The sequence below is a fragment of the Pipistrellus hanaki genome (genome assembly GCF_964339955.1).
Source record: "Pipistrellus hanaki genome assembly, chromosome: 11".
Lineage (NCBI taxonomy): Eukaryota > Metazoa > Chordata > Mammalia > Chiroptera > Vespertilionidae > Pipistrellus > Pipistrellus hanaki.
In genome coordinates this window covers 16,030,248-16,053,376 of record NC_140513.1, presented here as the reverse complement: position 1 = coordinate 16,053,376, position 23,129 = coordinate 16,030,248, and the positions used below count along the sequence as shown (strand labels likewise).

At 43.6% G+C, this 23,129-nt stretch overlaps 1 protein-coding gene across 4 annotated transcripts in view; it reads right to left on the bottom strand.

The window, feature by feature from the left end:
- The window catches only part of LPAR1 (lysophosphatidic acid receptor 1), a 114,350-nt gene extending 96,536 nt beyond the window's left edge, over window positions 1-17,814 (bottom strand). The window contains exon 1 of one of the 4 annotated variants that reach the window (XM_084898161.1): window positions 17,307-17,814. The gene's annotated coding sequence lies outside the window, so the exon portion shown is untranslated. Of the gene's footprint in view, window positions 1-15,871; window positions 16,106-16,258; window positions 16,508-16,588; window positions 16,999-17,306 lie in introns of those variants that run through there. The other 3 variants (XM_084898160.1, XM_084898159.1, XM_084898162.1) reach the window with 3 other exon arrangements.
- Window positions 17,815-23,129: the final 5,315 nt, after the last annotated feature.

Genomic DNA, 23,129 nt, shown 5'->3' with positions numbered 1-23,129 from the left:
CCCGAGCCCTCCCTCACAATGCCCAGGAGGATGCAAATGCCGGGAGTCCTCCCACATTTCCTTGAGCTTATCAGATTGAATGTACTCAGTGGCATGGCATCATTACTTTGAGGATTAAATCCCCAGAGCAAACTTAAAAATAATTAGCTCAGAGTCATTGAATAATAACACAATGGGGAGAGTGATTTGTGCAAACTGATTCTAAGGCTGAAGGCTGGAAAGGCCGGGAAATTCCAGAGGCCCCATGGATAGCAGCAGAAACTGGCACTTGAATCGTGGTCTCTCAATAGTCTCAAACCCTAGTCTCAGGTATCATTCAGTCTCAAACTTCCTTTATGAATTTCCTATTTTAAATATTTTTTAAAACTCTTCACACAATTTTGAAACAGTAGGAAAGAGGCATGAGCCCTTAAATCCTATCAGGACAAAATAAGTAAACGAAAAATAAAAAGCTCGCCCAGCCGGTGTGGCTCAGTGGTTGGGCACCAACCCATGAACCAGGAGGTCATAGTTTGATTCCCCTTCAGGGCACTTGCCCAGGATGCAAGCCCTATCCTTAGTAGGGGGCACACAGGAGGCAGCCAATCAATGATTCTCTATCATCATTGATGTTTCTATCTCTCTCCCCCTTCCTCTCTCTAAAATCAACAAAAATATATTTACAAAAATAAAAATAAAAAGCCTAACAGCAGTAATTCCTACCCATTTTTTAAGCCACCAGGAAGCTAAGAATATACCCAATCATCTGGACTTCACTTACCAAAACTTAACTACACTCACCTCCCAAAAATATGCTTTCTATAATATTCCTATTGATGAGTTTTGTCAAGAGAAAATTTTTTAAAAGCCACAAACAGGAAGGCCCATTAAATAGCACCAAAAAAAAAAAAAATGTCAAATCATCAAACAGAAAGGACTGCCTTCCTGCCATTCGCTGTCGGGACTTTATTTTGCTCCCGTTACTCACCTCTTCCATGAATCTACAATCCCACACACACACCCACCACGTCCCTTCCGGAGGTAACCCCTTCTCATTCTGCAGAGCTAATCAAATGTCACTTCCCCAGGGAAATCCTGAATCACCCCGAAGTCAGAGGAGGTTCCCCATTTAATCTCTTTTGAAACTCCCTATTCTTTTCCTTTGTAGAAATCATCACGTTTTGTACATAGATACGTGAGTGACTATCTGGTCAGTATCCGCCTCCCCACTAGACTCCATGCTTCCCGCCTCAGATGATAATGGTGCTTTATTCACTGTTCTTTCCCCAGCCAGTAGCATAGGACCTGGAACTGCAGATAATAAAGACATGTTAAATAGCGAAGGACCCTAATTTTTTTTAATATATTTTATTGATTTTGTACAGAGAGGAAGGGAGAGAGATAGCGAGTTAGAAATATCAACGAGAGAGAGTCATCGATCAGCTGCCTCTTGCACACCCCCTACTGGAGATGTGCCCATAACCAAGGTACATGCCCTTGACCGGAATCGAACCCAGGACCCTTCAGTCCCCAAGCCGACGCTCTATCCATTGAGCCAAACCGGTTTCGGCTGAAGGACCCAAATTTTACATAAAATAGCAACAGGCTAGATCAGTGTTTTTCAAACTTCAGTCCATACCAGATCAGTATGTTCAAAACTTCTGAAGTATGACCAGCACTTTTTTAAAATGAAAATGTACACAGTATCACAGAAAAACTAAGGGGGGGAATCACAGTTTACTTTATGTAGTAAACAATATGAAACTCAAGTTTGATTCCTGTGTGTGTGACCATTTCTCACTATGGATCACGGTGAAAAACATTTTGGAAGCCACTGAACTCACGTCCCAGTACAACTCTTCAGACTTCCTATCAAAATGCTCAAGAAGGTGCACAAAACAGCAAAAATAATGGCAGCAGTGCTAGAAAGATGGGAGGGAAAAAATCCCAAATCAAGACACTGTTGCCTTGAAGGATGGGTAAGAAGCACATTCTTGGACCACATGAATCTGAAAGATGCACACTGCACCTTTTGACCTTCAAAAAGACAGATGCTTGCCCTGGCCGGTTTGGCTCAGTGAATAGAGCGTCAGCCTGCGGACTCAAGGGTCCCAAGTTCGATTCCGGTCAAGGGCATGTACCTTGGTTGCAGGCACATATCCAGTAGGGAATGCATAGGGAGGCAGCTGATCGATGTTTCTCTCTCATCATGTTTCTAATTCTCTATCCTTCTCTATTCCTCTCTCAGTAAAAAAAATCAATAAAAAAAATTTTTTTTTAAAGACAGATGTTCTGATAAATGTATGAAAAATCCTGAGTCTAATTCAGAAATGCAGAGGATGCAACTGACCAGATAAATATGTGGACATCCCCCAACTACATGGGAGGCACCTGTGAAGCCAGCCAAAACAAGGCACCTAAATGGATGCCAATGCTAATGAAACTCAAAGCTAATTATAGACACATATAAAATATTTGCTGCAGATTTTATTACAAAACAGAATACAAAATCTAAGCTGTATTTAAAGTTTAAGTTGTCAGGTAAAATATATAAAAATTTATTATATATATATATATATATATATATATATATATATGTGTGTGTGTGTGTGTGTGTGTGTGTGTGTGTGTGTGTATAGGATATCCCCAAAAATATATACACATACTTTCAATAATTATAAAAGCAGTGTTTATTAAAATACATTTCATTTTCAAAATTGAGCCATCAGCTGTTAAAGTGTGTATACATTTTTGGGGGGGGGGGCGGGAGGGGGCAGGGCACCATGTATATAATGAAAATTGGGAAGGAGTGAAGAGGCAAGGAAAATAAAGTCATATTAAATTCATTTTTGTACAGATTTTTTAAAGTTATTTAGCTCTTTTACTTTGGGAACCAGAAAAACATAGGTTTATGAAACCATTTGGAAACATAAAGGCCATCACTCTTAAAATTGAACTCTAGGCTGGGCCATTTCAAAATGCCATGAATGTATGAAGCAAACAGTGCATAGAAAAAGACAGAAAATAAAGGAAAACACAGGAAGACTAGATTGAACCACATGAAAATGCCATTTTTAACAGGTCAAAAGGAGTCAAATACCAACAATTCCATATCATTCAACATATCAACAAGGATAAAAATGGTAGTTAACACATTCAGTGTGCCAGGCACTTTTAAAGCATTAATTAAAGATTGTTGTATGTGTGTTGTTTTTTTAAAACTGTTGTCTTAGAGACATTATGTAATTTACTAAAGGCCATGTGACTAAATACTGGTGAAAAAGGCAAGCCATAACAAAGAGAAAACTAAAGTGTAAGAAATAAGATCAAATGTATTGGTTATAAGAATAAATTTAACAGTAATGTTTCCCTACAAGAAGTATGTTAAAACAAAATTGGTTAATTTTTGCTTACAGGCAAAAATGTAGTAACTAAAATGACACCAAACATTTAAAATCAGAAGGATGAGTGGAATTATTTCAGACAAAGACACACACAAAAAGGATTGATGACATTAAGATCAGGGGGGAAAATAGAATATAGTCCCAAATGTGTAGAGGGTTATTTTATATTAAGAAACACACAGTAAAGGCCTAACAGGAACCATTATGTATGTAATACTATGTTAACTCATAGAAATTGCTATTGAAAAATTAACAAAAGCCATTTGTAGAGAGAGAGCAAAGGAGCATTACCAGTTTAGGACAGCTCAAGTACAGAATCAGGGCCTAGAGGATGGGAATGGTATTATTATAGCGCCTGAATTAATAAACATATCTGTACTTGTCACCCAGAGAAAATCATGCTCTTTTCAAGCAGGACACAGAACCCCTTAACCAACAAGAAACGGAAATTGTACAAACCTCACTCAGTTACTAGGATAAATAAACCCAGTAATCTATGCAAAAGCTTATATGTATACAATAAGGCAAACTTCAGCCACGTCATCCTGAACCACTAGTATCCCCCGTGGAGTCAGAGATTAACAAGAATGTTTACTTTCCCTGCACTGTTTTTATTTTTACAGTGATTTTGTTTTAGCACAAAATAAAATTCAAGCTAGTTCCATTTTTTTAAATATTGCTGCTTTCGGATGAAAACTCCTTCTCCCTCAATAATGTCAGACCCATATTTTTTTTAAGTATTGCTGATTATTTTAAAGTTATTGAAAACGAAGTGCTATACATTAAAAAAAAAATGCCAACAAAGTTGATCAACTTCTACCCTTACGTCATTCCATCATTTAAAATAAATGATCTAATTTCAACTCAAGAAGTGAGAATCAGACTTTTGTTGATTTTTGTTGACTTTTTCAGTCATATCTTCTTTTTCTATATCAATGTCTCCTTCCTCTTCCATCCTCACCTCCCAATTTCAATTAACTAATTCAATTCCTCTCTCAAGCCTCAGTGTAAATGCTACTTTCTGAGACACTTCCCTCACCCCTTTCAAAGTCTGTCTCCCTGTCATATGCTTCCAGGGCACCCAATTGTCTTCCTCATTCCAATGCACTTGTGGTGACTCATTCAGAGGAATCTCCATCACTACATCGTAAATCTCATACAGTCAAGACCACTCATTTACCATAATATGCTCAGTAAATATATTAATTCTTTATTTAAAATTTTTGAGTTCAAACAAAACTTTTATTCAAAAAATTTTCGAGTTTTATTATGTACAAAGTGTTGTACTAGCACTAGGAAAACAGCAGATAATAAAACAGAAATTTTAAAAAATAATAATGCTTTCCCTTGCCAGGCCAGAGTGGCTCAGTTGGTTGACCTATGAACCAGGAGGTCATTGTTCAATTTCCGGGTTGCGGGCTCAATTCCCAGTGTGGGGCATGTACGAGGCAGCCGATCAATGATTCTTTCTCATCATTGATGTTTCTCTCTCTCTCCCCCTCTCCCTTCCTCTATGAAATCAATGAAAATATATTTAATAATAATAATAATAATAATAATAATAATAATAATGCTTTCCCCCATCTAAGAAGATAAACATGATGGAAAGGAAAATACCAGGCAATTCGGATAAATGAAAAGGGTCACACATTTTTCAGTGCAATAAGTGGAGAAGGCCTCACCACATTTGAGTTGAGACATGAAAATGATGACAGAGCAAGCATATGCACATCTGTGTACAGAGCACTCGGGGCTGAGGGGACAGTCACTGGCAAAGCTCTAGAAACCACAGTCTACTTTGTAGGTAAGTTCATACAAGTAGAGTAAGGATAGGATTCTGGGAACATCAGCACCTAAAGCTACGCAGAGAAGCACAAACCTGTAAAGGGACAGAAAAGAAGCAAATGGAGACGAGGAAATGATTCGTTGAATAGAATACACATTAAATATTGTGACTCTGAGTAGTCTTTGGAAATTAAAAATGAAAGAGATTTTAATGGCATTTGTATTTAGAAATGTTTAATAGCATTCTGGTAAATATTCGGGAAAATCAAATATTTTTTTAAACTGGAAAAAATTATCCTCAAGTGGAATAAGGAAACATTCTTAAGCTATGGAACTATAGATGAGTCTCCTATAATTTCCAAATTTCAAAATGAGCATGTACAGTTTTTCCTATCAAGTGAAAATGAATGCAACTTTAAAGAATTATAATAGCCCAGAAGGAAAAAGACTAAATACGTTTATCTTTGTACTATCCTACATGCAAGAAAGCAAGCCAATATTATTATCTGAAACAGAAATATGTTTTAATTGGAAAGTTTTGTTTTTTAACCAGGTAAGGAGCAAAGTTATACTATATTCTACTTTTCACTTAAAGCATATCAATTGAAGCTTAAATTTACTTGATCAGATTTCGTAAACCCCCATGACAAACCTTGTAGAATTTCTCAAAATCTGGTCTTTAGGCTATTGGGATTTCCAGTTTTTCTGAGAGGTTTTTTGGCTTGTCTTTTAGAAGAGTAATGACAGTAATGTGACACTCCTCAAATGCCAATCAGAAAGAATATATGCACCCCTCTGTCCACAGCAGCATTATTTACTAGTACAATAACTAAGACCTGGAAACAGCCGAAGTGTCCATCAGTAGATGAGTGAATAAAAAAGCTGTGGTACATTTACACAATGGGATATTATGTATCTGTAAAAAAGAAGGATCTCTTACCTTTGAGATATCATAGCATGGAGGGACCTGGAGAGTATTGTGCTAAGTGAAATAAGTCAGTCAGAGAAAGACAAGTATCACATGATCTCACTTATACGGGGAATCCAATAAACAAAATAAATTGACAAACAAAATAGATCCAGAGACATGAAAGCATGCAACCGACTGAGGATCTTCAGAGGTAATGGGCACAGGGGAGGATAGAAAAGATCAACCAAAGAACTTATATGCATGTATGCATAACCCATGAACACAGACAGTAGTGGGGTGAAGGCCTGGGGAGGAGACAGGAGTTGAGAGGAGAAGGGTCAATGGGGGGAAGAAGGGGAACATCTGTAATTCTTTCAACAAGAAAGATAATTTTTTTAAAAACAACTATATTTTAAAAACTACATTTTAAAAACTCTATCAGCCCCCATATTATCATCAGTCTTCCAATTATTTCCAGGATATTTTTTTCTTTGCTGGAATGAATTGATTCGGGGGCTTTTATTCACCCCCAAGAAACATTAAGGTGAAACTCCATCTCCTTTTTATCATCACAGAACCACCTCAAGAGAAACCATGGTGGATGCTCAATGAATGTCTGAGAACAGTCATGCCCAGCATCAATATGTTCCAGTCAACAACGGACCACATACACAATAACAGTCCCACAACCTTATAACAGAGCTGAAAAACTCCCTTCGCCTCCTGACATCCTAGCTGACATAGTGTCAGAGTGTAACAGGTTACTAATGTCTGCAGTGATGCTGGTGTGAACAAACCCACTGTACTGCCCATCATACACAAATACAGCACATACAATTATGTACAACACATAGTACTGGATCATGATAACAAATGACTGCTGTGGGTTTATGTATTTACTACACTTCACTGTTTATCATGACTTTAGAGTATATGCTTTCTAATTATATAGTTTGCTGTAAAGCTGCATGCCATGGAAGGCCAGCAAGCTGCCTCAAATAGCTCATGTTGACCCATGTCTCTTGATTGCATCATTTTCTCTGGCACTTGATTTAATCTCATGCTGTTTTATACATTTAGTGGATCCTAAGTGTCTAGGGTTTTAAAGCCCACAGTGGCAAACAGAAATGACGCAGGCCTTCACATTCACTTACTACTCCCTCACTCATCCAGAGCAGTTTCCACTCCTGTGAGCTCCATTCAAATGTCAAGTCCCTTTATAGGAGTGCCATTTTTAAATCTTACATACCATAATTTTACTGTGCCTTTTCCATGTTTAGATGTGTTTAGATGCACAAACACCACTATGCTACAATTACCTACGGTATTCAGTACAGTGACATGCTATCTTAGGAGTAACAAGCTATACAATGCAGCCTAGGTGTGTGGCAGGTTATCCATCTGGGATTGTGTAAGTGCACTCTATGATGCCCATACAATGATTGAAGTTGCCCAATGACACATTTCTCAGATCATATCCCCAGTGTCAAGTGGCACATGCCTGTATTTGCTTTGACATATAACAATTAATCCTGAGTTCTGCCAAGCTCTGACTTCTCAGCTAAGCCTCCACGCTGAAAATCTCTGTTCTCACTGGAACAATCCTCATATTCTCATGTGCCTTCTCTCTGCTAATGGCATCAACTTGCCCTTTTTTTTTTGTCCTAAACCGCTTCCAGCACCCTGGTAGTGGCCCTTCAAGACAGACCCACAACACACCACCACTGTGCCTGTCACTCACATGTACACCTGGACCTTTCTTTATTATGACTCTTCTGCTGGCATGAGCGTTTCACCCAACATGTCCATTGTCCTTGCTGCAAATCTTTACTCCAAACAGAGTTACTCTCTCTCCATCCTCAGATGTTCAATGACATGTTGTGTAACCCTCAGTTTAGGATTTGTACTGCTGTCTGCCTGATTGTAGGCATTTGTCTGCTTGGCTCTCCGTGCTTATGAGCTGCTTGAGAGCAGGGACCAGACTTTCTTGGTCATCTTTTCTCTCCTCCTTTCTCCTTTCTCTTCCTTCTATTGTTTAGTGTCCTCAGCCAAACACAGGGACTTCACCAAAGAAGATTTCAGCTGAGTCAAACTGAGTTGACCGGGTTTCACATAAAGTGACGAGGAAAAGTCGGGGTCATTCTACCTCAGCCTTTGGAGCTTTCAGTCTCTGTGTCTAATCAGGAAGTAAAGCCAGCCCTGTGGAACTGTGATAAATACTGGGCACAGAATGACTCCTCATTTTCCTGACATGACAATAATCCTGCTCCCAACAAATCCTCATCCAAGATGGCAAAGCAGCCCCTGAACAAAGGGCAATTCTGTTTCATCCCTGTTCTCCGCTGATTACCGGAGCCTGGGGGGTCCTCTGATTCTCCCACAAGGAAGCCTGCTTGCAATAATAACTCCACCTCTCTGCTCTGCTCCAGAAGTGGCCCATAGGCCTTCCACCCGTGCCTGCTGTCCCACCCGACCAGAGGTTCGCAGATGCCAAACTACGTGCTCCCAGCGCCCCTCCTCCCCTGCCAGTCGAAGCGGAGTCCTTGTGGAAATAACATTCTCTGTAATATTTGTTGTCTTGGTGCTCACGCAGCTGGAAACAGTTTTCTTGTTCCCTGTTCATATCTCTCTGACGAGCACTCTGAGTTGGGTAATATCGTGCCGTCCCGATTAAAGAGGAGCCACACGGGCTCCTTGGACCTGAAACTTCTGAGCCACGGTGGCAGCCTCAACCACAGCCTCTTTCCAACCACAGAGAACAGAGGCAGGAGGGCGTGCGTGTACACACAGACATGCGCTCGTACATATATAAACATATATATGGGTACACATAGACCGCCCCTTCCCACACATCCCACACATATGTAAATATATCTACACACAAACGTTTGTGCAGGTTTCTATAAGCAAAAAGACAAGTATGGAAGGCTATGTAACAAACTGAGGACAAAGGGTTACACCAGCTGGGTAAGGTTGGAGTGGCAGAGGGAGATTATTACACTTACTCTGACATGTCTATATTATTGAATCATTAAAAAAAAAAAAAAAAAAAAGATAGATCTTATAAATGAATACTGCTCCCTTCTACTGGTTGGAACACTTTCTATTGGTTCCTATCTCTGTGTGACCTAAATAAGGTAAGTAAAATGCATTAACAAAGCAAAGTATGTCCTATGATAGCGTGACCTCAGAATAGGCCTGACTTCCCAGAACACTAGATTGGAATGATTCTAGGAAGCAAGTTATACAGTGAATACAGAAATCCAAACACAAGGCGGGTTGAAGTTAAGAAAACCCAAAATGAGGTGAAAGCCAGCATTACAGATAAGAAACAATGACGTCTATCTCTAGAAATCGACAGCTGAGAGGTAAACCTGCGGTAAGCCATTTCAAGTTTACAAAAAGATGAGAACATCAGGCTCTGTTTCCTTCTGCTTCTTCTCTTACGCAAGAGGGAAAAGCTAACTGACCTGGAACTACTGAGACTCGTGTGAAGAAAACGTTCCTGAAGGTGAAGGACAGCTCAACAAACACGCTCCACGTCTGAGGGGATTTCAGAAGAGCTTGTATTGTTAACATAATGTGACAGGATGCAAGCTCCCTGGGAGATCGGACCTAACAGGTCTTGTTTGTCTACTGTTCCTTAGTAATGGGAGGTGTGCAACAAACATCTATGGACTATGGAGTGGAGAAATGGACAAATAAAACATTAAGAGATAAGTATATGAAAAGTAGAATTAGCAACCAGATGATATCAGTTCTCATTGCTACTTTACAGATGTAAAAAGAGAGGAACTCTGATTTCCCCAGCAACACCAAAATGCAAAATAAAGCCTCCTGATTCCCTCTGTCGTGATCCCTCTTTTGCCTTCTAGGTTTCTTGGTTTATCTCCTACAGTCGGTCCTTCCAGATGCTAATTTCCCAGGAGCCCTCCCTGCACCCACACCCACCCTGAGGGTCAGGTGGCCCGTGCTTGGTGCTCCCATAATTATCTCGTTCATCATACTTGTTACCCTGACTTGCAATCATCTGTCAATATGTCTGCAAACTCCTTGCAGAGGGTAGGAAGCCTTATTCACCCCTACCCCTTTCCCCTAGGACCCAGCACAGGGCTGGGTGTGCAGAAGGCGGTCAGCTCAGTGCTGCTAGGGTTGAACAGAACTTGTTTCCTCTGCCCTGAATCAGTTATCCTTTCAAAGAGCAAGGAATGTCCTTCTGTTGGGGAAAGAATTTCAGAATGAAGGCAGTTCAGGGACTGGTAAAAGACATGTCAGCATAGAGAGAAAAAACTGAGTATAGCAGACTTACATTAAATCAAATGCGGCAGTAGCAGTCTCTGAATAGTGGATCCTAAGCTTTAAGAAGCACAGGCACACGTCATGGCCATAATATACAACATTTTCTTTGGAAATCCCACTCCAAAGAGATCCATGATGAAATATTATTAATTAAACTTTCTTTTTCTGTTTTAAAGAAAGAGGCTAGTTTTGAAATCATGTTCTCTTCTCTGCACATTAAATACAACGAACACAGCGTGATCTACCTCATTTGGGCTTACACGTGTTTGTGTTAGCACTGGACTGAAGTGAAGAGTCTGTCCTGCCAACACATCACTTTTTCAAAGCAGTGCCACAGGAACAAAATAAATTACAACCTACATCTGTGTATGCCTACATCCATGTATTCTTTCATTCCTGAAAAAAAAAAAAATTAACATCTACATGAACTTCAAGGTTAAAGTCTCTACAGCACAGATCAGATGACAGTAGTTAACGTTGATGTTTTAAAATAGTTTTCTTTGCCCCATCCCCATAAGTCATAAATAACAACAACAACAACGCTACTTTGAAATCATACTAATCTGCTGGGGGGAAAATGCCAGGGAGTATAAATAAAATACCTTCATGCCTACCCCTTCATGCCAAAAAAAAAAAAAAGAGTGTATCCTTCTAATAAATGTAGAGTCTACTAACCTTGGATTCCTTCACTTAACTAAATGATCAAACAAGCCACGCCCAAGTTCCCTTGCAGAGATTAAGCAAACTGCTAGGAATATTCAAATTGTATTCAGAAGATAGTCAAAAGAAGCTGGCCTAACCTCCTTTAATTACTGTCTCCTTGGTAACCCAGCATCTCCAGATTCAAGGGCTAGGAGAACATTGACCCAAATCAACTCCACCTTGGACATGCCAATGACAAGCCATCCATTCCTACCCAAGACAGAGGTATTGGGGTGTGAAAGGAAACCTACAGAGCTGCTAAGCACCTCCCACAAAGGATCCCACAGACATTCTTCCTATAGAAGAGATGATGAGCTAGACACCTTAGCTCTAGAGATTTTTTGGGGGGAAGAGGGGGAAGGTTGGGAGAGAAGATGACAAAAAGAAGGTTGTTTAAAAAGCATTAATCCACAGTATTGAGCAGGCTACCTCTATTGGAGGTTAAACTTAATGAAGGCTTTTCAGGTTGAGTCAGCCTCACTGCAATCCTCAGGGTGCTACTCTCCGGCCCCCTCCTCCCCTCCATCAGCACCCCTACCCTTTACAAGGGCATTAACCCCAATTCCAAACGGATAATAATTATTCCTCTTCTGGGCTGCAAATAGTCAACAATTGTGGTTAAATACTATGCATAACACAAACAGGGTCAAGAATGCGGGTTGCCATTGCAGACATGTTTAAATCAGGCTTAACCAGCAGTCCCTTCCCTAAACAAAACAAAGCAAACAGCTCTGTGCCTGGTCAGCTCTATGCCTGGAGAGTGACCTTAACCCACATGCTCAAAAGGTCCAAACATAACACAATAGCATCATCAATTTTTACCAAATTAAATTTCTCAAAAGTAGAAAAAGCACTGTCCATTGGGGATCTGGGGGGAAGAAACCACATATTCATTCATTCTGCAACCTCTGTATAATCTGGATGCGCTAGTGGCAGTGCCCTAGAACTCACTAGACATGTATTACAATGGAATTTAATGGAATCAAAACCCAATCACCTCTCCATCATTTCACCCCTCAATATGCCCCAATATATGATACTCACTGTCTTCCCACATCTTGGGGCTAAATAATACTTTCCTCTCCCCATCTCCATGTAGTACAACACCTTAAAACAATATCCAAGTTCCCCCATACTTTACCACCTTATACATTTCCAGCCCTCATTACCCTGGGACTCCAGCCACACCTTTATTCCTCCCCAACATTCATCTTCTACGAGTTGCATCATATCAGCCAGTGTAGCTCAGTGGTTAAACATTGACCTATGAACTGGAGGCCATGATTTGATTCCCAGTCAGGGCATGTGCCTGGGTTGCAGGTTTGATCCCCAGTAAGGGCCGAGCAGAAGGCAGCCGATCAATGATTATTTCTCATCATTGATGTTTCTACCTCTCTTTCCCTCTCTCTTCCTCTCTAAAATCAGTAAAAATAAACATTCTTTTAAAGAGTTGCATCATTTTCATTCTTCAAGTCCCTTTCAAAAGTCTTCCCCAAAGTCAGAATTTAATTTTCCATTCCCTGGCATGCCAGGGTTCTTGGATTCTATAGCTGCTGCTCAGTTATGCAATCCAGCTGCTATGTTGCAGTTAGCTGCATTTTTCCCCTCACACTGCAGCTCCATCTAGGGCTTCCTTTTCATCATACTAATACCTCCACTAGAGGAGGTGCTTACTGAATTTAAATTTCCTCCTTTTCTCACAACTCTGTAACATCCATAAAAGTTCTCCATGAAACAGTTAACCAATAACATGGTAGGGACTTTGTGGGGTAACATATCTATAATATATAAAAGCCTAAGTGACTATTCCAACTGAATGACCAGAACAATCAGAACCACTGGCGACCAGTCACTATGATGCGCACTGACCATCAGCGGGCAGAGGCTCAACGCAGGAGCTGCCCCCTGGTGGTCAGTGTGCTCCTAAGGCCAACCTTCCGTGGCCCCTCCCTCCAGATGGCTGGCCCCCATCAGTCCCTGGTGCTAAACCATTCATAGAGACCTGCTTCTGGGCCATGGTTTCCTACATAGCAGAGCAGCTCCCTCCTACAATCTATTGAAAGTGCTACAATCTATTGAAAGTCAGTCCTGGACACAAGGTCTTGTCTCATGCCCATCCTCTCCCTTCCTCAGGGCCAGCCCACAGAGGTGGCGTCACAGTGGCAAGGAAAGAGGAGAGGGGGAGGCAGGGAACTGCCCCGTGGCCAGTGGCCCAGCAACCATCACTGCTTCTCCCGACCCTGCTGGGATCCTCAGGCCCGGGCTGGGATGGGGAACCAGAGTGGGTGGTGGTGAACACAGCCCCTTTCCCAGGGGGCGCTGAGGGCCGGCTCCCTCCTCAGGGCTGGCAGCCAACCCTGCAATCCCTCCCCCACAGCCTGCCAACTTCCCATGGTCCTCCACCTCCCCCTGCCCTGTGCACAAATTAGTGTCCCGGGCCTCTAGTGTAAAAATAAGAAAACAAACAGGAGTATGACACCAAGTCAGCAAGGCCAGAGCACACTTTTAGACTTGAAACCAAGAGCTTATGGCTCAAGTTTCTACTACATCACACTTCACTTTAAAATAAATCATGTTCCTCAAGAAAAGAAAGGCCATGCATTTTAAACACAGACATTAAAACCTTGACCTCGGACTAAATTTCAAAAGTCACGATTTCCTTCACGCAGGGAGCTTCCCAGTAAAAACTGTAGAGTGTGTTCTGCCCAGATTGCAACTTTCCCTGCAGCGCATTGGAAATAAAGTTCCCCTCACAGCCACTATCAGGCTGAATGTCATCATGTATCAAAAAGTCTTAGCAAGTTCTTTGCACTTCCCAGTAGGTCTATCAGAACACATCCAGTAAAACCTTGAAAACGCTACAGCATAAATATTTTTAATCAAATTGCTCTTCAGAAAATATTAACTCCAAATGAAAATAGAAGTTTCAAAATGCAAGCTGCTGGAAGGGCTGCTGCTACTTACACTCCCGCCTCTGTTATTTTCCCCCCTCATTCCCAGGGAAAATGGGGTCCAGGCTGAGTGTCCAAAGCTCTGGGCAGCAGCTGACCCACTTAAAAACAGTATGCAGCCGAGACCGGTTTGGCTCAATGGATAGAGCGTCGGCTTGGGGACTGAAGGGTCCCGGGTTCGGATCCGGTCAAAGGCATGTACCTTGGTTGCGGGCATATCCCCAGTAGGGGGTGTGCAAGAGGCAGCTGATTGATGACTCATCAATGTTTCTAACTATCTCTCTCTCTAACTCTCTATCTCTCTCCCTTCTGCTCTGTACAAAATCAAAAATAAATAAATAAATAAATAAATAAATAAATAAATAAATAAATAAAACAGTATGCAAATAGAAGGAGCATGGTCAGCTGTAGGAATCACCTAGATTTTTTTTTTATTTAAAAAATATATATTTTATTGATTTTTCACAGAGAGGAAGAGAGAGGGATAGAGAGTTAGAAACATCGATTAGCTGCCTCCTGCACACCCCCAACTGGGGATGTGCCTGCAACTAAGGTACATGCCCTTGAAGGGAATCAAACCTAGGACCTTTCAGTCCGCAGGCCGATGTGCTATCCACTGAGCCAAACCAGTTTCGGCAAGGGATCACCTAGATTTTAAAGTTACGCAGGATCGCACATTTTAAATAATAAGGGTAATAACTGATTGGCGTGGTATTCCTGATGCCCTTATGGAGAAAGAAAGAAAAAAAAAGAGAGAGAAATGGACTCTTCCCCCTCCAGGCATCTCCTATGGCTGGGTTTCCTTTCACCTTCCTGGCCCTCTTGCCTATCACTTCCCTCCAGGACCAACCCCCTCAGGCTTCCCCTTTACCCTCTTCCTATTGTTCTAGCATTTCTAACATGGGATAACCACTCACCCCCAGTCTCTAGTTACGTGAGGAGCTGGAAGGAACAGCAAAGATCACCGAACCCCTCCATTTTCTGGATGAGGTCACCAAGACAAGAGAGGGCACTGACCTGGCTGGCTAAGGTCGCACCACTAGGGGACGCGGTGCTGTCTGGGATTATGACAGCCCCGTCCTCCTGCCCGGCCCCTCGGTCCCTGCCTTCCCGCCTCCGTACGCTGCTTCTTTCTCTGGCTACTTGGCTTCTTTATCCTCAAGTTAAACGGTATCAAGAAAGTAGCAACCTTAGCATTCTTACAACGCTGATGGTTGGTAACAATTTTGTATTGGGAGCCAATGGGCTCACTCCTGCCCGGATTTGGAGAATCACTGGGGGGCAGCAAGGACTAGCCGGCCTCGAGTGAGTGAGGGGGGAGTGAGTGAGCGATGGAATTTAGTTCGGACCCCACAGCCCTAACTCCCTTTTGCACAGGGGCTTGCTCTTCTGTTGGACAAGGGACTGGCTCCTGCCGAGAACCGGCCAGTGTGCCCAGCGCAGGGTCCCCCTTTGACCAGAACTGCCAGGAACCTCTCACCTCACAGTTCAGCTCCCTATGCCTGGCAAACGATACTTCTTCCAATAGGTGAAAAGTGCGAGCGGCTAGAGCCTTGCGGGGGGGGGGGGGGGGGGGGGGGGGGGAGATAGAGGATTTTTGCTCTAATTTGCTGCAGTTTCCAATACTCACTTCTGCACCTATGTATCTGTTTCAATGGGGAGCAACGCATTCATCCTGAAGTTTCAATAAGCGAGCACTCGCTGGAAACGCACGTTTACGAAAAAAAATCCACCGATTTCAACAAAAAGAAAAAAGAGAGAAAGAGCACAAGTAGCAGCCGTGAGCAACCACCCGGGGCCCCGGACCGCAGGCAGCAAATCCTGGATGCCGTCCTTCTTACCCATCAAAGCCGAATGGCAGCGGAGAAAAACAAGGACACACTTTAACGCCCTTCCACACAGACGAGCCGTCCTACACACACCAAGTAGAGCCCGTGGATTTCAAAACCGCCACCTCCGAGCCAGGTCCCTCCCTTGCCGTGGGTTTTCCAGCGACTGGCTGAGCGTGTTTGCGAGGCGGCTGGGCAGAAACTGAAGTTTAAAGTCCTGAGCTCCGGCTCCGGGGCGGGAGGTACCCGGCGGTCCCCGTCCACCCCGGCGAGGCTTTGGGGGAGTCTCGAGCGCCCCCTCCCCGCCCCCGGGGAAGCCTTCCCGCGCCCCCATCGACCCCAGGTAACCCACGGCCACCTACGTGTCCCTCAGGCGGGGCCCCGGACGCACGCACTGACCTGGCCGGGGGACAGGAGGGCCGGCGGCCCGCGCGGCTGCAGCTTCCCTCCCTGGACTCCGCCAACCGGCCGATCGGGCGGCCGGGCAGCCTCGCCTCCTGCAGGCCGGCTCGCAGGCGCGCACCCGCCCTCGCCCGCCGGCACTCACACGCTTGCACACACACACACACACACACACACACTCACAGGCTTGCACACTCAGCCACAAAGCCCGTGCGCGGCGCGGCTGGGCGGTCGGAACGCGCCTCCTGGAGTCGGAGGCGACCCGGCGGCCCTGGCTCCGGCCCAGGGGGCGCTGTCCCCCGCCCCGCGCCCACGCCGCCCCCTTACCTGCGCCGCCTGCAGTCTGGCTCCGCCGCCCCGGGCTGGCCTCCGGCTACGCGGTCTATCTCCTCGGCCCCTCGGCCCGCAGCCAGCGGAGCCCGGCCCTCCGCCCGCCCCTCGGAGGTCACCAGGAGCCGGGCCACCCCCTGCGCCCACCCCGCCGGGAGGCCGGGGAGCGATCCGCGGCGGCGGCAACCGGGCTGCCCAAGATCCAGGCAGGGCGCTGGGCAGGAGGACCGGGGAGTCACCGCTCCGGGGCGTCCACCGCCGCTGGGCCCCGCCGCTCGGGCTTCGGCGCCAGCAGGGGCCACCGGAGCGGGAGCACCGGAGAGGGAGCACCGGAGAGGGGCCACCGGAGAGGGAGCGCGGAGGGAGTGCCCAAAAAGCAGCTCAGACGCCCACCTCTTCCTTCCCCCGCCTCCTTTCTTTTCAGCTTACTCCACGTAGCTCAAGTCAGCAACTCCCGCACCCCCAAACTCCCTCCCCCCAGCTCATTCCCCTACCTGGCGGGATACGCCCAGAGCCCCCAGCCTACTGCGACCCCCTTCCCCCATTCATTCGCCGAACTTCCCGCCCCGGCAGCAGAAGCCCATTCATTATTTTGCCAAAACCCCCCCTCCGCCTACCCTCCCCCCTTCCCTCCGCCTACCCCCCCTCCCCCCCAGATCTGACACCCCCGCGGCGCCGCCAGCTCGGATCCCCACCCCCGCCCTCCGGCGCTCACCTCGGCGCTGCAGCTGGCGGGGCTCGGGCGGGCTCCCCCACTCGCTGCATTTTCCTCTCGGCGCTCTCCTCTTCCCACTTGAAAAGCTCCGAAAACATCGCGGGGCCCGCAAAAGCCCTAAGTATGGCCTCTCGCAAGTCAGGGTCCAAAGTTTCCAGCAGACAGAGCCTCTCCGGGCGGGCGCAGCCTCGCGCTGGAGGCTGCAGAGCACCGAGAGTCTGACTCTGCGGCCGGAAAGGTGCACACGTTTCCCCGTTCTGAGTTTGTTTGTTTTTTGTTTTGGTTTTTTTTTTTATAGACTTGGGGCTGCAGACCACAGCAAGTGTGAGTGTGTGTGCTCCCTCAGCTCTCCTCGTCCGTGGTCACACACACTTCTCTTCCGCTTTCCCGGGGCAGCTTTGCAAGGGCGAGCGATCCATTTTAGAGAGTAATTAAGGGCGGGGAATGCACACCTGGAGGTGTGGGCAGGCCCCGCGGCCTGGGGATCCTTCTCTGGAAAGTGTCAGCCCAGCCAGGAACTGATTCACCCAGGCCCTAAAACAGCTCCCAGGCCATCGTGGTCGCTCAGGCCGCGCCACCCCCACCCACCTTCCAGCCTTGGTTTCCCAGTATTTTCGTGGTGTTGGTAAATTCTCTGCCTTTTGCTCCACTGCTAAAGCCGCCACCCATCAGAAGGAGCTGCTTAGATAAAAAGCTTGGTGAAATAATAGCATAGAGAGAGCTAGGGCAGCGAGAGGTAAGATGCCAGGCAGGGCCCCGACCAGTTTGGCTCAGTGGATAGAGCATCCGCCTGCGGACTGAAGGGTCCCAGGTTCCATTCAGGTCAAGGGCATGTACTTTCGTTGTGGGCACATCCCCAGTAGGAGGTGTGCAAGAGGCAGCTGATCGATGTTTCTCTCCCATCTATGTTTCTGACTCTCTATCCCTCTCCCTTCCTCTCCTTGGAATATATTTTTAAAAAGATACCAGGCAGGACTGATACAACTACATCTAAAAACTGCAGAACTGAGAGAGAGTGCTGCACGGGTGGCGGTCACTCCTTGACCTTGGGCTTTGCAGAAAGGAGAGGTGACTATGAACCTCACTCGAAGAGGAGACCTTCCTGGAGGAAGTGGAGGAGGAAGGGGACATTGTTGGCTCCCGGGAGATATGCTTCCAGGGCAGCAGGAGCACCTCCAGGGTGAGAGTGCTGACACCTGGGCTGAGGTCCCCTGTGGTTCTCACTGGATGCTCAGGGCTAAGCTCTGGCTGGTAGTCCATTCCTACCTGAAGCTGTATCCTTTTTAAAGAGTTTTTCAAATCCATTTTTTAAAAATCAACTTTAAACGGCTCTGCTTTCTCTCATTTCCTACCAATTTATGATTTATTTTACAATAACCCACTGAAGATATGAAAAAAATAGAAATTTTAATACATGCACAGTACTAATATTAATGTATGACACACAGAAAACTCATATAGTCTTACCTCACAATTAATAGGAGTTGATGTTAAATTCTAAATATATATATATATATATATTTATATCAGGACAAAGAGAAAAATGCCCACTATAAGATCTAAGTATAGCTCTGGCAGGTTTGGCTCAGTGGATAGAGCATCACCTGAGGACTGAAGGGTCCCGGTTTCCATTCTGGTCAAGGGCATGTACTGTGGTTGGGGGCTTGGTCCCCAGTAGGGGGCATGCAGGAGGCAGCTAATCAATGTTTCTCTCTTGTGAATGTTTTTAACTATCCCTCTCCCTTCCTCTCTGTAAAATCGATAAAATATGTTTCTTGAAAAAAGATCTAAGTATAATAAGAAGTATACATTGGTAAGAAAAGTAAAATATACCGAAAGGGCTTTTCCTTCCAATTCAGGAAAACCACCTAGTGGATTTTCCTGTCTCCTTCATACTATACACTTTTTATTTACTTTCAGTTCCTCAAAACCAAAACTTCTGCATCTTCTCCTAAAGAGAAATTTAAAAATTTAAAGAATTAAAGTATTGTTATATTATTAATTATATAAGTACACATAAAATAAATCTTTAACTTAATAATTAATTATTTCAATGTTTACTCCTATCATAAATCAAAGGCAATGTGAAAATGATTTTCTTGCCTACCATTCAACTTGGATATTTTCCAATATATTGACTTTTATCTCTGGCTGTCTGAAGGAACGTGGCTGCTTCTGCTTTGACTATATATTAACTGCCTTAATTACTCTGTGGTCCTTTCTACTAATATCCAATAAGGAGTTGTGTCCACACAAGACTTGTACTGAAGAGTTCTAAGTTATTTGCTGGGAAACACTTTCTGTCCTCTTTATCTGGTCTACTGTGTCCTAAAATGAAATGGAGAACAAAATAGAAGGTCAGTCTGGATGGACCTGTTTCCTTCACAGGTGTGGACCTGGCTAAAAGCACCTTCTCCGGTCCAACTGGTGTGGCTAAGTAGTTGAGTGTCCACCTATGAGGCTAGGACCGTGGTCAGCAAACTGCGGCTCATGAGTCACATTCAGCTCTTTGGCCCCTTGAGTGTGGGCTCAAGGCCTGGGCCAGTCTATTTTGAAGAAGTGGTGTTATAAGTTTACATTAAAAAAATTTGGCTCTCAAAAGAAATTTCAATCGTTGTACTGTTGATATTTGGCTCTGTTGACCACTGAGCTAGGTCAAGGTTTGACTCTGTCAGGGTACATGCCAGGTTGCATGCTCAATCCCCAGTAGGGGGCGTGCAGCCTATCAATGTTTATCTGGATGTTTCTCTCCTCCCTCCCTCTCTTTCAAATCAGTAAAAACATTTTAAAAGCGCCTGCTCTACAGCCAGCTTCAGGTCAACAACTTTACTAGTAGTCAAATCCTGTTCAGCACAGAAAGTTATCCAATAAAACTATAGTATTGTATTCCAAATGAGCCAGTTTTGTCACTGTGAAATGGGGTGGTAATACTAGCACAGTATTTTATTATGTTCCATATTGTCCTTATCAAAGTAAGATCCTGTATTTGAACAGGCATCTTAGAACACTGACATAGAAGATGTTGCATCAACAGAGATGAAGAACACCTTGATACAGTTTCTTTAATGTTTTCCTCTGTCTGTGGCCCTCTTGACGATCAGATTTTACTCTCCTTCTTGGGTAGTCATCCCACTGCTTTCGGTCCTAACCTCCCTCTCTTATCCTCTGCCAAGCAGTGTTTCTCTATATTTGTTTCTTCAAATGACTTCAGCAGAGCCAAATAGACAGCTGGTGCGGTCAAACGCGAGAAAAAGATATTTCCAGCAAAACAAAGAGAATTTTAATGAGGGATATTTCAAGTAGGAGTTTACGTTGATATCTTAAAGGACTTTGTCCAATCGTTGATGTTATCTTGTGGTCCAAAGTCTATAATTTGCAAAGCATTTAGGATAGAAAAACTGGTTGTCACTGCTTTGGGCTCTGTTTGTTCAAAAGGGTTTGCCGGCCATGCCAGTTCTCCCTTCCTCCCCATGTTCCCTTCGGTCTGGCAAAAGCCTTTGAAATTTTCTACTACAGAGTAATCAAAACTATCAGCAGAAAAGATCTGTTGGAAACTTTCCCTCCAGTCCATTTTGATGCAGAGACTAATTCAAAGAATATATTCTGGTGAAATGAATACCCTAAGAGAATTCAGCCTGCTTGGGAATTGTGTGTGTTTGTGTGTGTGTGTGTGTGTGTGTGTGTGTGTGTGTGTGTTTTCCAAATGCCCCCAGGCTAGGTGTCTTCCTCTTTAAATGGGGTATTTGTGCCTTACCAGTGTTTTTCCCCTGGGCTAGAGGGAAAACATTCTCCTTAGGAAACCCTTCTATTTTAGAAGGCCAGTAGCAGAGGTGGGTAAGGCAGTCCAATTTAGTAAAAAAAAAAAAAATTAAAAAAAAAAAATAACACTCTTCAGGATAAGAAGTGGCTTAGGGAGACTCTAGGAATGGGGATTGTGTGTGTAACAACTTTGTCTGAGGACTAGACTGCAGTGAAATGAAAACCCTAATCTGCTCACCTTTTCTCTTACCTCATATTTCTGCATGAGTAATCTGGGCAATGCCTGAATAGATCAAGGACAAGCAGATCCTTTGTCTCCCTCACCCAAATAAAAGGCTCCAATCTAAAACAACGGTGGGGGCAGGGGAGGAAATAAAGAACAAATAGTATATGCGTGTTATAAGTGTCATTTTAGAGCAAAAACAGACATAGATACAAAGAAATCAAAGAAAGGGTCACAAAACAAAAAGCTAGTTCTATAAAAGAATAAGTGAATTTCTAGTTAGACTGATGGGGAAGAAAAGACAGACTGAGTAAGATTTTATGTTTTCAGTCATTTTTTAATATTAAGATTTTTGTGAACAATTAAAAACAGCTAAAATACTTTTTTAGTAAGTTGTAAATTATAAAATTATTTACTAAAATTTTTAAAACATGAATATACTTATAACCATTAAATAGATTGAACTTTTATTTCTATGTCTACTTACAAAAAGGGTCAAAGGTTTGATGGGAAAGACACCTTTCCCATTATTTGATCACAGACAAATAAACTCTATTCAAATGGTTTCAAATAATCGAAAAAGAAGGAATTATTTTATGAGCTAATAAAATATTGATACCGAATTCAGACAAAAACATAGAAAGGAAAATTACAGGCCAATGTCAAAAGGAGTACATATTTATACATATGATATTATCAAACCAAGTTCAGGAAAAAAAAAAACTTTTAATTCCTGTTAAGCACCATAATGAAAGAATGGGTTAATATAGAAAATGTTTTGCCACTCGTTTATATTTTTTAAATCTTAGCAAACGTGGGAATGGAGAAATTTCCTGAACAATCTAATTCCATAAGCATTATCATTAATGTTAATTCAGTAAACATTTTTCTTTAAATGTTAGGGACAAAACAAAGCTAAGTTTTCCATTTTTACTCAACATTATCCTGAAACCCCTTGCCAAAACAAAACAGAGAGAGAAAGAGAGAGAAAGAGAGAGAGAGAAATTAGAAAGCATAAGGATTAGAAAACAAGAAAAATATGATGTATAGATGATACTGCAATCAACACTTAGTTGGGCAGAATTTGTACAAAGGTGTAGCTCCTGTAACTTGCTCACTTTTGGTGAGTGCCCCTCCAGAGGGCAGTACATCAGAATGTACTGGCTCAATCCACAACTTGAGTGCATGGTGTCATCAAACATGAGAGATTACGGTCAAAATGTATATGAATATATATATTCGTTTAAGTCAAGGTAATTGATAGATTCCCAAAATGTAGTCGCTCAAGGGACAAGAAATTTTGTTTCCACATAATGGTCCCGAGTGGGTGTTAACATCAGTGGAGAGGCCCTCCTTCAATGAACGCTTAGGTGTCAGGACTTTGGCCGCCTGTCACCTTCAATCCCTGGCTTCCAGAGTTGGTGTATGCATCATCTGTCACCATCAACCAGGAGGGACAAAGAGCGTGAGGGGAGACGTGGGAGGGGATGTTAGAGGGAGCCCTGGAATATTCATAACAGACACAAAACAGTATACAGTACACAATCCATATCTACGACGTTCCAACACAGGCAAAACTAATCTTTGACGTTAGGAAAAGAACCATGATCGCTAAGGAGTTGGGACTGACTAAGTAGGCACGCGAGAAAATCTCCTGGGGTGACGGAAATGTCCTCTATCCTGCTTTATGGTGATAGCCTGGGCGTTTATAATTGTTCAAAGCCATTGAACTGAACATTTAAGATTGGTGCAATTTATTGTTTGTAAACAACTAAATAATATGTTTTAAGTGCAAGTGAAATTACCTGGATCTATCCATGCAATAATATTTCTAAATGAAA